At 32.8% G+C, this 13,492-nt stretch overlaps 1 protein-coding gene and 1 long non-coding RNA gene across 2 annotated transcripts in view; both read left to right on the top strand.

The window, feature by feature from the left end:
• The window catches only part of LOC128210405 (uncharacterized), a 119,817-nt gene that overhangs the window by 79,189 nt on the left and 27,136 nt on the right, over positions 1 to 13,492 (top strand). The window lies entirely within an intron of this gene.
• LOC128210406 (uncharacterized) lies at positions 2,911 to 6,781 on the top strand. The gene is made up of 2 exons (XR_008257159.1): positions 2,911 to 3,059; positions 4,852 to 6,781. It is a non-coding gene; the product is annotated as an uncharacterized LOC128210406 (long non-coding RNA).

Raw genomic sequence — 13,492 nt, 5'->3', positions numbered from 1 at the left:
AAATAACGAACTTTTCAAAAGTACTGAATGAAATGAAAAAAAATTCAACACAGGATGATCTAGCAAATCGCGTAATCGCAGATAGTGGGATTCGATTGGTGGCTGACATGAACACCTTTATGGTTAGGGGTGTATATTTGATAGTGTATTAAAGTCTCATCAATACAACATATATACATCACCTATTAAATCTACATTAAAATATGCATTGCCACTCAGTATATGAGTTATAAGAGACTATAGCACACACAAAAAAACACATAAAACTACATATTACTTATGTGACAAGAAGTACACTGTCCCCTTATTCCCCAAAAGGACGTGTCACTGTCCATCCACGAGTTACTGTAACATGTTATCATATCATAGCCGCAAATAAATCTATTGGCATTCCAACAAAATTAAAAGAAATTAATAAGCCTTATGAGATATAAAAAAAGACCAAATTATCAAAAGAGAATCGGCATTAAAAAAACCCAGAAACCTCCCGAAAATATAATGCCTGCACCTGATTCAAAAATAGCAAAGGAAAATTGTTCGGAAAAGAATGTTACTGAAGAAATTTCGGAAAATAATACTAATACTGATGAACGTTTCTATGAAGAAAATATTTCGGACAGTATTATAAAAGAAAACATATCTTTAATTCGCCAACAACATCGCCAAACTACAAGAAAATTAAGACGGAATGTAAACATGCTTAAGTACTGAGTTAAATTACAAATTTGATTTACATTTATTCATGCATTGTTTCTTTTTGTATTACTATTATCAATAGTATTGATTTTAGTACATGTGCATATTTTATGCTTTTATCTTTGCCTCAATCCATTATTTGTTTTATTGATGTAAAATATGAAATAAATGGTGACCTAGTCATCATCAAATATCTAATGTTTTAATCAATTGTAATCCTATTATCCCCGCGGTCATTCACACCTTCTCGATCACGCCCGATAGCTACTATAAGATTTGGAAAACAGAGACCGGAGGAGACCGGGATTGGGAATAGTATCGATATAGCCCCACAGCGCGGGGAGCAAGACAAATCGGCCCCTTACCAAATCGGCCTACTACCAAATCGGCCCCTAAGACGTTTCGGTCCTGCCATTTCGTCTCCTTAATTAAAATGACTCGAGACGTTTCGGCCCCTTAGTGATTTTCAATAGAGACATTTCGGCCCCTTAATTTTATTTTATTTTTTATCTTGAGTATAAAGAAAAACATTGTAGGTCGTCTTATAAATGTCAATGAGATCTGTAAATAAGTTGTAAATAAAATCTTTAAATTTAAAAATAGACAGATATGCATGAAAAACATTGATATGACTGATATAAAAATATAATTAAAATCTAAATAACTATTAACCCTGATTTTTAATATAAAATGTTAGAAAATCTAAGAAATTTTATTTGTTATAACTGTTAATTATTAATTGATCATTAAAGACTTCAAAGAAAATTTGTCATTGAACCATGCGTTCTTTTTTGCAAGGCAAACTGTTAGTGTTGTGGGTGTGAAAAAGACATTCAAAGACGTGTGAATGAATAATTGTCTTTAATTTGTTAATGTTATTTATAGTTGATTGAAGAAGATTTGAGTAATATAAACAACGTAAGTACATATATTAAATCGTTTCTAAAAGTGGGTACCATTTGTTTTAAACGTGTTGAGTTTTTTTTAAAAATGCCTTTACATTTCAACCATTAATTTGTTATCTATGTGATATACTATTGCTCCAGAATAATTATTAATTATTATTTTTGACAATTAGTGTTTTATCTAAACATAATTAGGAAATAATGTTTGTTCTATAGATATGAATTGCAAACAAGATACAACTTGATAGTTCAAATGCATTTTAAAAAGAGTAAAACAATATATACGTAATAAAAAAGTGAAATAATATTCTGTTTGAGGTGCGAAGTGATAATTGGTATTAATCTTGTGAGTGTAAGTGTGAGATTTAGCGGTTGGGAAAGTCGGAACAAACCTTGTAGACGTATTTATAAGCTTGTAAACACAAAGTGTCACAATTTCAACGCCTGATATCTCTGTGGAATGTGACAATTCGCCATAAGACCGTCTGTCTAAAATCACCGTTTAAGCCAGTTTGGTTTTGCATACGTATTCAATATAAGATTAATAATAGTTTTTTTTTTCATCCTTATATATACCTAATTTGAATATAAATAACTGATTTTCATAAAATTTATAACTTATATCGAGAGCATTACAGGGACATCAACGCCAGGATCATGGATGAGTGGGACTCATACGATTCGCATAAGGTCACCTGCGAGGAGTTCCTGAAAAATGTTGGTGCCATCTACGGCGGGCGATAGGTGTTTGGTCAAGACTGATGTTAGACAATGGACATGTCATTATACATAATATTAGCAACATAGCTATGTATAATATTTAAAGATTATTTAAAAAAAAAAGTTTAAACATTTCTTCTTCAACTCTATTTCGTCTTATAAAAATATCTCGTGAATAAATCTTTACATGTTTTCAAGTGTACAGATATTTTCTTTAAATCTATTTTTATCTATATCTTTGTATGCATGTATATAGCTTTGTCTCTTAAAATAAAAAAAATGAAATTACATGTTTTTTACTTATATTTAGAATAAAAATAAAAATATGTTTTCAAGTGTACAGATATTTTCTTTAAATCTATACCTTTGTATGCATGTATATAGCTTTGTCTATTAAAAAAAAAAATGAAATTACATGTTTTTTACTTAAACAATGTATTTAGATATAAAAAATAAAATAAAAATAAGGGCCGAAACGTCTCGGTAATCAGGGGCCGAAACGTCTACGGGATGGGGACGATTTGGTAAGGGGCCGAAAAGGTAACCGTTTGAGCTAGGGGCCGATTTGTCTGGTAGCCACAGCGCACTTGTTATGACGTCACAGATATTTATTTATAGTTATTGATATTATTTTGGTAAAGAATTGAAAAAAAGGAGTCGAAAACTCGAAAAGTTTTATTGACGGTTAACAGTTTGTCAATATAAATAATAATGTTGTGGATTTTACATGGATCGAAGGTAAGCCGGCAGTTTTGAGAGGTTTTTAAAGATTTACTCACTAGAAAACTATCTTTCTAAGAGAACGTATTAAAAGCTGCAGGTAACTTTTTTTACTTCCAAGTATTGTACACCCTTATGCAAATTGGTAAAGTGTTAGTCTAAAATAATAGACGTGTTATACGGGATTCTTCCAATCCCTAACGTCTAAACGGGAATGTGCAAAAAACGGGGGTGTTTTAAAAATATTGAAATTGTTTTAAGTGAAGTATTTTATGGTTGAAATTGATCATAAAGAGTTATATTCATATTTTACCATGTAAGTGAAATGTTATTTTGCACTAAACAAGCATTTAGTGCATTAAAACAAGTTGTTTACCCTTTCCAATGAAACGAAAGTTGACTGACACAGACAACAACTATGCGAAGGGGAACAACTCGATACAATCGTAATTGCTCGGCCTCCTCCGACAAAGCTTCGAGATAGACCTCCTTTATACAATCGTAACAACTCGGCCATGGCCGAAATGTTCCGAGCGATTTAAAACTGTGCCCTAAAGCCTTGCAGGTGCCCTTCATGTATATATCGTTATGTTTTGACAGAATGAAATGAAAAAAAGCCGTCAAACTCATAATTATAAGTTGGATATTTATTTTTTTGTGTACGAAACTAATATAAAATAACATTATCTGGTAATATTTCTTGTTTTTATGATATTTTATAGACGCTATATGCTTTAACCCGGAATCCTGATCGGAACAACTACCCACTTTTGATACTAAACAATTTGTACGTGAAGGATTTGCCATATCAAAAATCTAAAAAAATCCGTCAACGTACAATTATTTGGACTAGGTAAAGTGTATGGTACACCCTTGGGTCATTCACCAAAGTGTAACGGCGATTTTTATTTAAAGTGTACTTGGAACTGGTACATTAAATTACATTAATCATGAGCGATGAGTTATAGTGCTCCTGGTAATGTTCATACAGATTCCTCATTATAGATTATGACTGTCAGATAGTAAAACAGACTAATGTATTATTTGTGTTAATTTTCAAAACAAATGTGTAAGAAAAGATGAGAATTGTTTGTTGTTAATTATACTCCAATAAGAATAGTAACCACAGTCTTTTCTGAACCATCCCATAGCTACAATAATGAGCGATCAGGGATACTCTTTTTATTATTTAGACATTTCTTATGTATCCCTGTAACGCTACAACTCTACCATTTAACAACGGGCGAAATGATATACTGTAATAATATGCATTGATGTTGAATAATAATGACAAAGTTGTTCAATTTTTATCCGACAGTGATCTGAACTGGATTTAATTTGTCATTAGAGTTGTTATTTTCACATTACTATATTATGGGTCACGAATACCGTTATACATGTACACAACCAGTCAGATTTGTCCCAGATTTACCGATATCGGGATACTTGATAAACAATCGACACTTGTACATGTTTTATGATAACTTAACATGTTTTTTGGGCATACTGACATAACTTAATATGTGTTTGATAGTTAGGCAATAATATTTTCGTAGAAATTTAAATTTATAACGGAGATAATTTAAAATTGTGGCCGCGAGGATTCTCTGCGCAAGGACCGCTTGCTACTTTTTGCTGGGATGGTGGACATCACGAGTCTGCCATATTAAACAAATCGTCAAAAGACTCGTTGACGGCCATTTAGGTGGACTAAACCATGTAGTGACTTGAAGGGAATGTGCTGAATTTTGACCTCTACAAAATTTTGTGACATACCTAAAATAACCTAAAATATTTTTTTTTTCTTCAGATTCATCAAAGGGGTCACTCATACCAACTATCTAGCATAAATAACTATGAATTACGGCACTTTCACAAAGTCAGATAATCAGGTCATCAACTACGCATCCGATAACGCATCCGAAAACGATCGACAGGTCACCTGCGACGCATCCGAGGACGGTCGACAGCAGGTCATCGAGGACAGTCGGTAGTAGGTCATCGAGGACAGTCGGTAGCAGGTCATCGAGGACAGTCGGTAGCAGGTCATCAACTACCATCCGAGAACGGTCGGCAGGTCACCTGCGACTTCGTCATCAACGTCACCCGCGACGAATCCGAGGACGGTCGGCAGGTCACCTGCGACCTCGTCATCAACGTCACCTGCGACGAATTCGAGGACGGTCGACAACAGGACACGAACGACGCATCCGAGGACGGTCGGTAGCAGGACGCAGATTGACCCCCTTGATAAGTTGGTAGATTGGATATTGGGTAATGGAGCAAAACCAAATTTTCTCAAACGGAACAATCAAAAAATAGGCAAAGTGGTGGTGGACTAGAAAATGGTGAATATATGTCTAATGTAATTTACAAAAGAAGTAAGGACGAATCTCTTAACCTGGATTACGCAAGGGGCTTTTAAAATGAGCGCGAACGGAGAAATTCCGACAAAGAGGTTAGCGACTAAAAGTCCAATCTGGCCGTGTGCAGGTGACCTATTCATTATGGATACAGACACTTTCAAAAATAAAATGGGCCGACGATGTGATGGTTATTTATGGGCAAATGATGGGGCAAAGAAATATATATATAAAAAAATAAAAAAAATAGATTTACTTAAGGTTAGGCATAGAATTAAAGTAGTTGAAAAGGATACAGGAAAACCGCGAGCTTCCAGTGATTTTATAAGAATAGAATACCAAATAGCGGAGTGTGATCGGTTTTTTTTTAATTCATTACATTGGGGATGAACTTGTTTAAACCAATAGGTCACGGCAATCAAAAAAGCGAGGACAAGGTTTTCTAAAGGACTTGTCGATCTGTATTCGATACGATTAAAGAAGAGATTGAAATAGGCAAATCGGCTGGTAAAATATATTATAATATGAAATGCTCTGCCGAAGGAGAAATGGCTGCCTCAGAGACTCCTAAAAATTTACGACAAGTACAAAATGTGTCTGCTCTATTACAATAAAATAAAAGATTGTCTCATGACGAAATATATAATACAATTGAATGAGCATTCCAATAAGATGGATTTATTCTTCAAATTGATATCTATCCCTCTCTCGTTATAATATTAGGAATGAAGCAAGCATTAAGCGATTTAAATGAACTATTAGCAGTAAAAACAACTGAGCACGTTTTGTTCTCAATGTATACAACATTTGACTGTGGAAACTTTTATTTAACACATATTGTATACAAGAACTTTTTTATTCAAATCAGAGCCAACGATACCAGTTGCTTTCGTGATGCATGAAAAAAAATATCAGAAATTTCACGAAAGACTATTGCAGGTGATTATTGAAAAATGTCCGAACTTGGTAAAAAAAGACATACATTTTGTAGCAGACAGAAAGGTTGGGCTAACAAAGGCAATCGAAAAAATAATTCCGAATTCAAAAATATTTCATTGTTGGAATCATATTAAGCGAGATGTAAGAGAATGGCTAAGACAAATAAGTCCAACAACTGATGTTGATGTTTATTTAAGCAACCTTGACACTTTAATATGTGTGATAATGAAAATCAGTTAAGGAGTTCGTTAAATAGTTTAAGGGGTGCATGGTGTGAAAGCTTCTGTTCTTATTTTTAACAACATGTTAATAGATAGATTTGTGATTTACAATTCCAGTTCATCCTTAAAAAAATGTGATTATAATATTTATTTAATATTTCACACTACACTGTATAATTGTAATATATTTAATATGTATATGAAACACAAAAAACTGTATAGTCTACGTGTAATAAATTCTGTTCTGTTCTGTTCTATTAAGCCAGACAAAGAAAAATACTCAGGGCAGTGGCTACTGGAGGACGCCGGTATATACAACAGAAAATCTGGCATTACAAATAACATATCGGAAAGCTTTAATAGTTTAATCAAATGGGTTAATGACAACAAAAAACTCTTAACAGACAGTATGATTCTTAGTCTTTTTTTATTTATAAAACGAAATATTCCGTGAAGTCTTGAGAGGCAGGGCATCAATAGGAAATTACACTTTAAAGGAAGATTTTAAACACTTTGCTATACCATTAAATGAACTGAAATACACGTATACCGTAATAACACCAGGTGAAATAATGAAAAATATAAAAGAAGAAATAAACAAAATAGCAGAAAAAAATCACAAACAAATAACGAACTTTTCAAAAGTACTGAATGAAATGAAAAAAAATTCAACACAGGATGATCTAGCAAATCGCGTAATCGCAGATAGTGGGATTCGATTGGTGGCTGACATGAACACCTTTATGGTTAGGGGTGTATATTTGATAGTGTATTAAAGTCTCATCAATACAACATATATACATCACCTATTAAATCTACATTAAAATATGCATTGCCACTCAGTATATGAGTTATAAGAGACTATAGCACACACAAAAAAAAACCACATAAAACTACATATTACTTATGTGACAGGAAGTACACTGTCCCCTTATTCCCCAAAAGGACGTGTCACTGTCCATCCACGAGTTACTGTAACATGTTATCATATCATAGCCGCAAATAAATCTATTGGCATTCCAACAAAATTAAAAGAAATTAATAAGCCTTATGAGATATAAAAAAAGACCAAATAATCAAAAGAGAATCGGCATTAAAAAAAACCAGAAACCTCCCGAAAATATAATGCCTGCACCTGATTCAAAAATAGCAAAGGAAAATTGTTCGGAAAAGAATGTTACTGAAGAAATTTCGGAAAATAATACTAATACTGATGAACGTTTCTATGAAGAAAATATTTCGGACAGTATTATAAAAGAAAACATATCTTTAATTCGCCAACAACATCGCCAAACTACAAGAAAATTAAGACGGAATGTAAACATGCTTAAGTACTGAGTTAAATTACAAATTTGATTTACATTTATTCATGCATTGTTTCTTTTTGTATTACTATTATCAATAGTATTGATTTTAGTACATGTGCATATTTTATGCTTTTATCTTTGCCTCAATCCATTATTTGTTTTATTGATGTAAAATATGAAATAAATGGTGACCTAGTCATCATCAAATATCTAATGTTTTAATCAATTGTAATCCTATTATCCCCGCGGTCATTCACACCTTCTCGATCACGCCCGATAGCTACTATAAGATTTGGAAAACAGAGACCGGAGGGGACCGGGATTGGGAATAGTATCGATATAGCCCCACAGCGCGGGGAGCAAGACAAATCGGCCCCTTACCAAATCGGCCTACTACCAAATCGGCCCCTAAGACGTTTCGGTCCTGCCATTTCGTCTCCTTAATTAAAATGACTCGAGACGTTTCGGCCCCTTAGTGATTTTCAATAGAGACATTTCGGCCCCTTAATTTTATTTTATTTTTTATCTTGAGTATAAAGAAAAACATTGTAGGTCGTCTTATAAATGTCAATGAGATCTGTAAATAAGTTGTAAATAAAATCTTTAAATTTAAAAATAGACAGATATGCATGAAAAACATTGATATGACTGATATAAAAATATAATTAAAATCTAAATAACTATTAACCCTGATTTTTAATATAAAATGTTAGAAAATCTAAGAAATTTTATTTGTTATAACTGTTAATTATTAATTGATCATTAAAGACTTCAAAGAAAATTTGTCATTGAACCATGCGTTCTTTTTTGCAAGGCAAACTGTTAGTGTTGTGGGTGTGAAAAAGACATTCAAAGACGTGTGAATGAATAATTGTCTTTAATTTGTTAATGTTATTTATAGTTGATTGAAGAGTAATATAAACAACGTAAGTACATATATTAAATCGTTTCTAAAAGTGGGTACCATTTGTTTTAAACGTGTTGAGTTTTTTTTAAAAATGCCTTTACATTTCAACCATTAATTTGTTATCTATGTGATATACTATTGCTCCAGAATAATTATTAATTATTATTTTTGACAATTAGTGTTTTATCTAAACATAATTAGGAAATAATGTTTGTTCTATAGATATGAATTGCAAACAAGATACAACTTGATAGTTCAAATGCATTTTAAAAAGAGTAAAACAATATATACGTAATAAAAAAGTGAAATAATATTCTGTTTGAGGTGCGAAGTGATAATTGGTATTAATCTTGTGAGTGTAAGTGTGAGATTTAGCGGTTGGGAAAGTCGGAACAAACCTTGTAGACGTATTTATAAGCTTGTAAACACAAAGTGTCACAATTTCAACGCCTGATATCTCTGTGGAATGTGACAATTCGCCATAAGACCGTCTGTCTAAAATCACCGTTTAAGCCAGTTTGGTTTTGCATACGTATTCAATATAAGATTAATAATAGTTTTTTTTTTCATCCTTATATATACCTAATTTGAATATAAATAACTGATTTTCATAAAATTTATAACTTATATCGAGAGCATTACAGGGACATCAACGCCAGGATCATGGATGAGTGGGACTCATACGATTCGCATAAGGTCACCTGCGAGGAGTTCCTGAAAAATGTTGGTGCCATCTACGGCGGGCGATAGGTGTTTGGTCAAGACTGATGTTAGACAATGGACATGTCATTATACATAATATTAGCAACATAGCTATGTATAATATTTAAAGATTATTTAAAAAAAAAGTTTAAACATTTCTTCTTCAACTCTATTTCGTCTTATAAAAATATCTCGTGAATAAATCTTTACATGTTTTCAAGTGTACAGATATTTTCTTTAAATCTATTTTTATCTATATCTTTGTATGCATGTATATAGCTTTGTCTCTTAAAATAAAAAAATGAAATTACATGTTTTTTACTTATATTTAGAATAAAAATAAAAATATGTTTTCAAGTGTACAGATATTTTCTTTAAATCTATACCTTTGTATGCATGTATATAGCTTTGTCTATTAAAAAAAAAAATGAAATTACATGTTTTTTACTTAAACAATGTATTTAGATATAAAAAATAAAATAAAAATAAGGGCCGAAACGTCTCGGTAATCAGGGGCCGAAACGTCTACGGGATGGGGACGATTTGGTAAGGGGCCGAAAAGGTAACCGTTTGAGCTAGGGGCCGATTTGTCTGGTAGCCACAGCGCACTTGTTATGACGTCACAGATATTTATTTATAGTTATTGATATTATTTTGGTAAAGATGAAAAAAAGGAGTCGAAAACTCGAAAAGTTTTATTGACGGTTAACAGTTTGTCAATATAAATAATAATGTTGTGGATTTTACATGGATCGAAGGTAAGCCGGCAGTTTTGAGAGGTTTTTAAAGATTTACTCACTAGAAAACTATCTTTCTAAGAGAACGTATTAAAAGCTGCAGGTAACTTTTTTTACTTCCAAGTATTGTACACCCTTATGCAAATTGGTAAAGTGTTAGTCTAAAATAATAGACGTGTTATACGGGATTCTTCCAATCCCTAACGTCTAAACGGGAATGTGCAAAAAACGGGGGTGTTTTAAAAATATTGAAATTGTTTTAAGTGAAGTATTTTATGGTTGAAATTGATCATAAAGAGTTATATTCATATTTTACCATGTAAGTGAAATGTTATTTTGCACTAAACAAGCATTTAGTGCATTAAAACAAGTTGTTTACCCTTTCCAATGAAACGAAAGTTGACTGACACAGACAACAACTATGCGAAGGGGAACAACTCGATACAATCGTAATAGCTCGGCCTCCTCCGACAAAGCTTCGAGATAGACCTCCTTTATACAATCGTAACAACTCGGCCATGGCCGAAATGTTCCGAGCGATTTAAAACTGTGCCCTAAAGCCTTGCAGGTGCCCTTCATGTATATATCGTTATGTTTTGACAGAATGAAATGAAAAAAAGCCGTCAAACTCATAATTATAAGTTGGATATTTATTTTTTTGTGTACGAAACTAATATAAAATAACATTATCTGGTAATATTTCTTGTTTTTATGATATTTTATAGACGCTATATGCTTTAACCCGGAATCCTGATCGGAACAACTACCCACTTTTGATACTAAACAATTTGTACGTGAAGGATTTGCCATATCAAAAATCTAAAAAAATCCGTCAACGTACAATTATTTGGACTAGGTAAAGTGTATGGTACACCCTTGGGTCATTCACCAAAGTGTAACGGCGATTTTTATTTAAAGTGTACTTGGAACTGGTACATTAAATTACATTAATCATGAGCAATGAGTTATAGTGCTCCTGGTAATGTTCATACAGATTCCTCATTATAGATTATGACTGTCAGATAGTAAAACAGACTAATGTATTATTTGTGTTAATTTTCAAAACAAATGTGTAAGAAAAGATGAGAATTGTTTGTTGTTAATTATACTCCAATAAGAATAGTAACCACAGTCTTTTCTGAACCATCCCATAGCTACAATAATGAGCGATCAGGGATACTCTTTTTATTATTTAGACATTTCTTATGTATCCCTGTAACGCTACAACTCTACCATTTAACAACGGGCGAAATGATATACTGTAATAATATGCATTGATGTTGAATAATAATGACAAAGTTGTTCAATTTTTATCCGACAGTGATCTGAACTGGATTTAATTTGTCATTAGAGTTGTTATTTTCACATTACTATATTATGGGTCACGAATACCGTTATACATGTACACAACCAGTCAGATTTGTCCCAGATTTACCGATATCGGGATACTTGATAAACAATCGACACTTGTACATGTTTTATGATAACTTAACATGTTTTTTGGGCATACTGACATAACTTAATATGTGTTTGATAGTTAGGCAATAATATTTTCGTAGAAATTTAAATTTATAACGGAGATAATTTAAAATTGTGGCCGCGAGGATTCTCTGCGCAAGGACCGCTTGCTACTTTTTGCTGGGATGGTGGACATCACGAGTCTGCCATATTAAACAAATCGTCAAAAGACTCGTTGACGGCCATTTAGGTGGACTAAACCATGTAGTGACTTGAAGGGAATGTGCTGAATTTTGACCTCTACAAAATTTTGTGACATACCTAAAATAACCTAAAATATTTTTTTTTTCTTCAGATTCATCAAAGGGGTCACTCATACCAACTATCTAGCATAAATAACTATGAATTACGGCACTTTCACAAAGTCAGATAATCTCGATTTGTCTAAATAGAGTAAAGTGAAACATTACTCCAATTTCATCGAAATGTGACAGCTAAGAACAACATGCCTACAAAGGCACCCAAACGAAAAGTTGCAACAAAAACATGCAGCCAACATGCAGATAAAACTTCAATCTTTCAATTGCAACCAATATTCTCACCTGAACATGCATCTAGTTGGAGAAATTTGATAAAGTTTCTGAAAATATCGCAAAAATATCTCAACACAGACTTGCGTTCTGTTTATGCAAATAAACCAGTCTAATTTTTTTTAATACTGTATTTAATAATACAATCAACCTTACTAATATTTCATCAATTACCTTTCATTAATAAACGAACAAAACAGCCTTTACTCGCGAGATAATGGGTTAATTAAAAAAACAAAACACATGCAGGTTTGGTTACATTACACTATTACTTCTTCCCCGAATTCGGCTACCACGTCACTCTGCTTCATGAATAATTTAGTTGAACCAAAAAACGTCCGCCCCGTCGTATTTAAGCATACTGTGGCTGTCATTTCCTTTTAAAATGATATTTTCTTGAAGTTTTATCCACAAATGAAGTCAGGGGACACAGGTAATACGGCAACCCCGTTTGCCATATTCACCACCCCGATCAAACGGTGCACGCAATATAACAATTGCAATTTTTCTTCAATTTAAAACGTTCAACATTTTTCATTTTAACATCTGGGTTTTAATTCATAAGATATAACAATTTAAACGAGCTGTAGTCATATAAACTGAATTATTCATGAAGCTAAACCATCCCACACCTATCTGTCCAGGTTACAGTCAAGCGATTTATAGGTCATGACATTCAAATAATATCACAATTATGTAATATAATCTCATTCAAATGACAAATATAATAATAATAAATACATTATAACAAACCTGGAACGAAAATAAGTCAGTATTTATCGCTGTTATTATACGTTATAGCACGGAAATAAACCGGAAGCCATTTTATCAATGACGATGCAAATCCGGGTGAGCTAAAAGCCGGTACCAGGTATCAATATCGAGAAAAGCCGTTATCGGACCGTGGATACTTGGATTTAGCATCTGATAATAACCCCCGATATCAACATAATCAGGTATCGGAAAGTGATACCGGATACCGGGGGATACCAGGTACCGGCTACCGGGATTTTTAGGGTATTAAAGACTGGCCGGACCGGACCAACTGAAAACTGTTACGGAAATCGTTCGGAAGTTTACCTAATTTCCGAACCAAATTAAAATACGCATTGCTATGTTTCATATATATTTTATTTATTAATTATAATATTTTATTATGTAAGGTTACAATAATAATAATAATAAATATAATAATAATAATAATACAGGCAGACGCACATACAGACA

The sequence above is a fragment of the Mya arenaria genome, chromosome 12, assembly GCF_026914265.1.
Source record: "Mya arenaria isolate MELC-2E11 chromosome 12, ASM2691426v1".
Classification (NCBI taxonomy): Eukaryota; Metazoa; Mollusca; class Bivalvia; order Myida; family Myidae; genus Mya; species Mya arenaria.
This window is presented reverse-complemented; position numbering and strand designations above follow the sequence as displayed.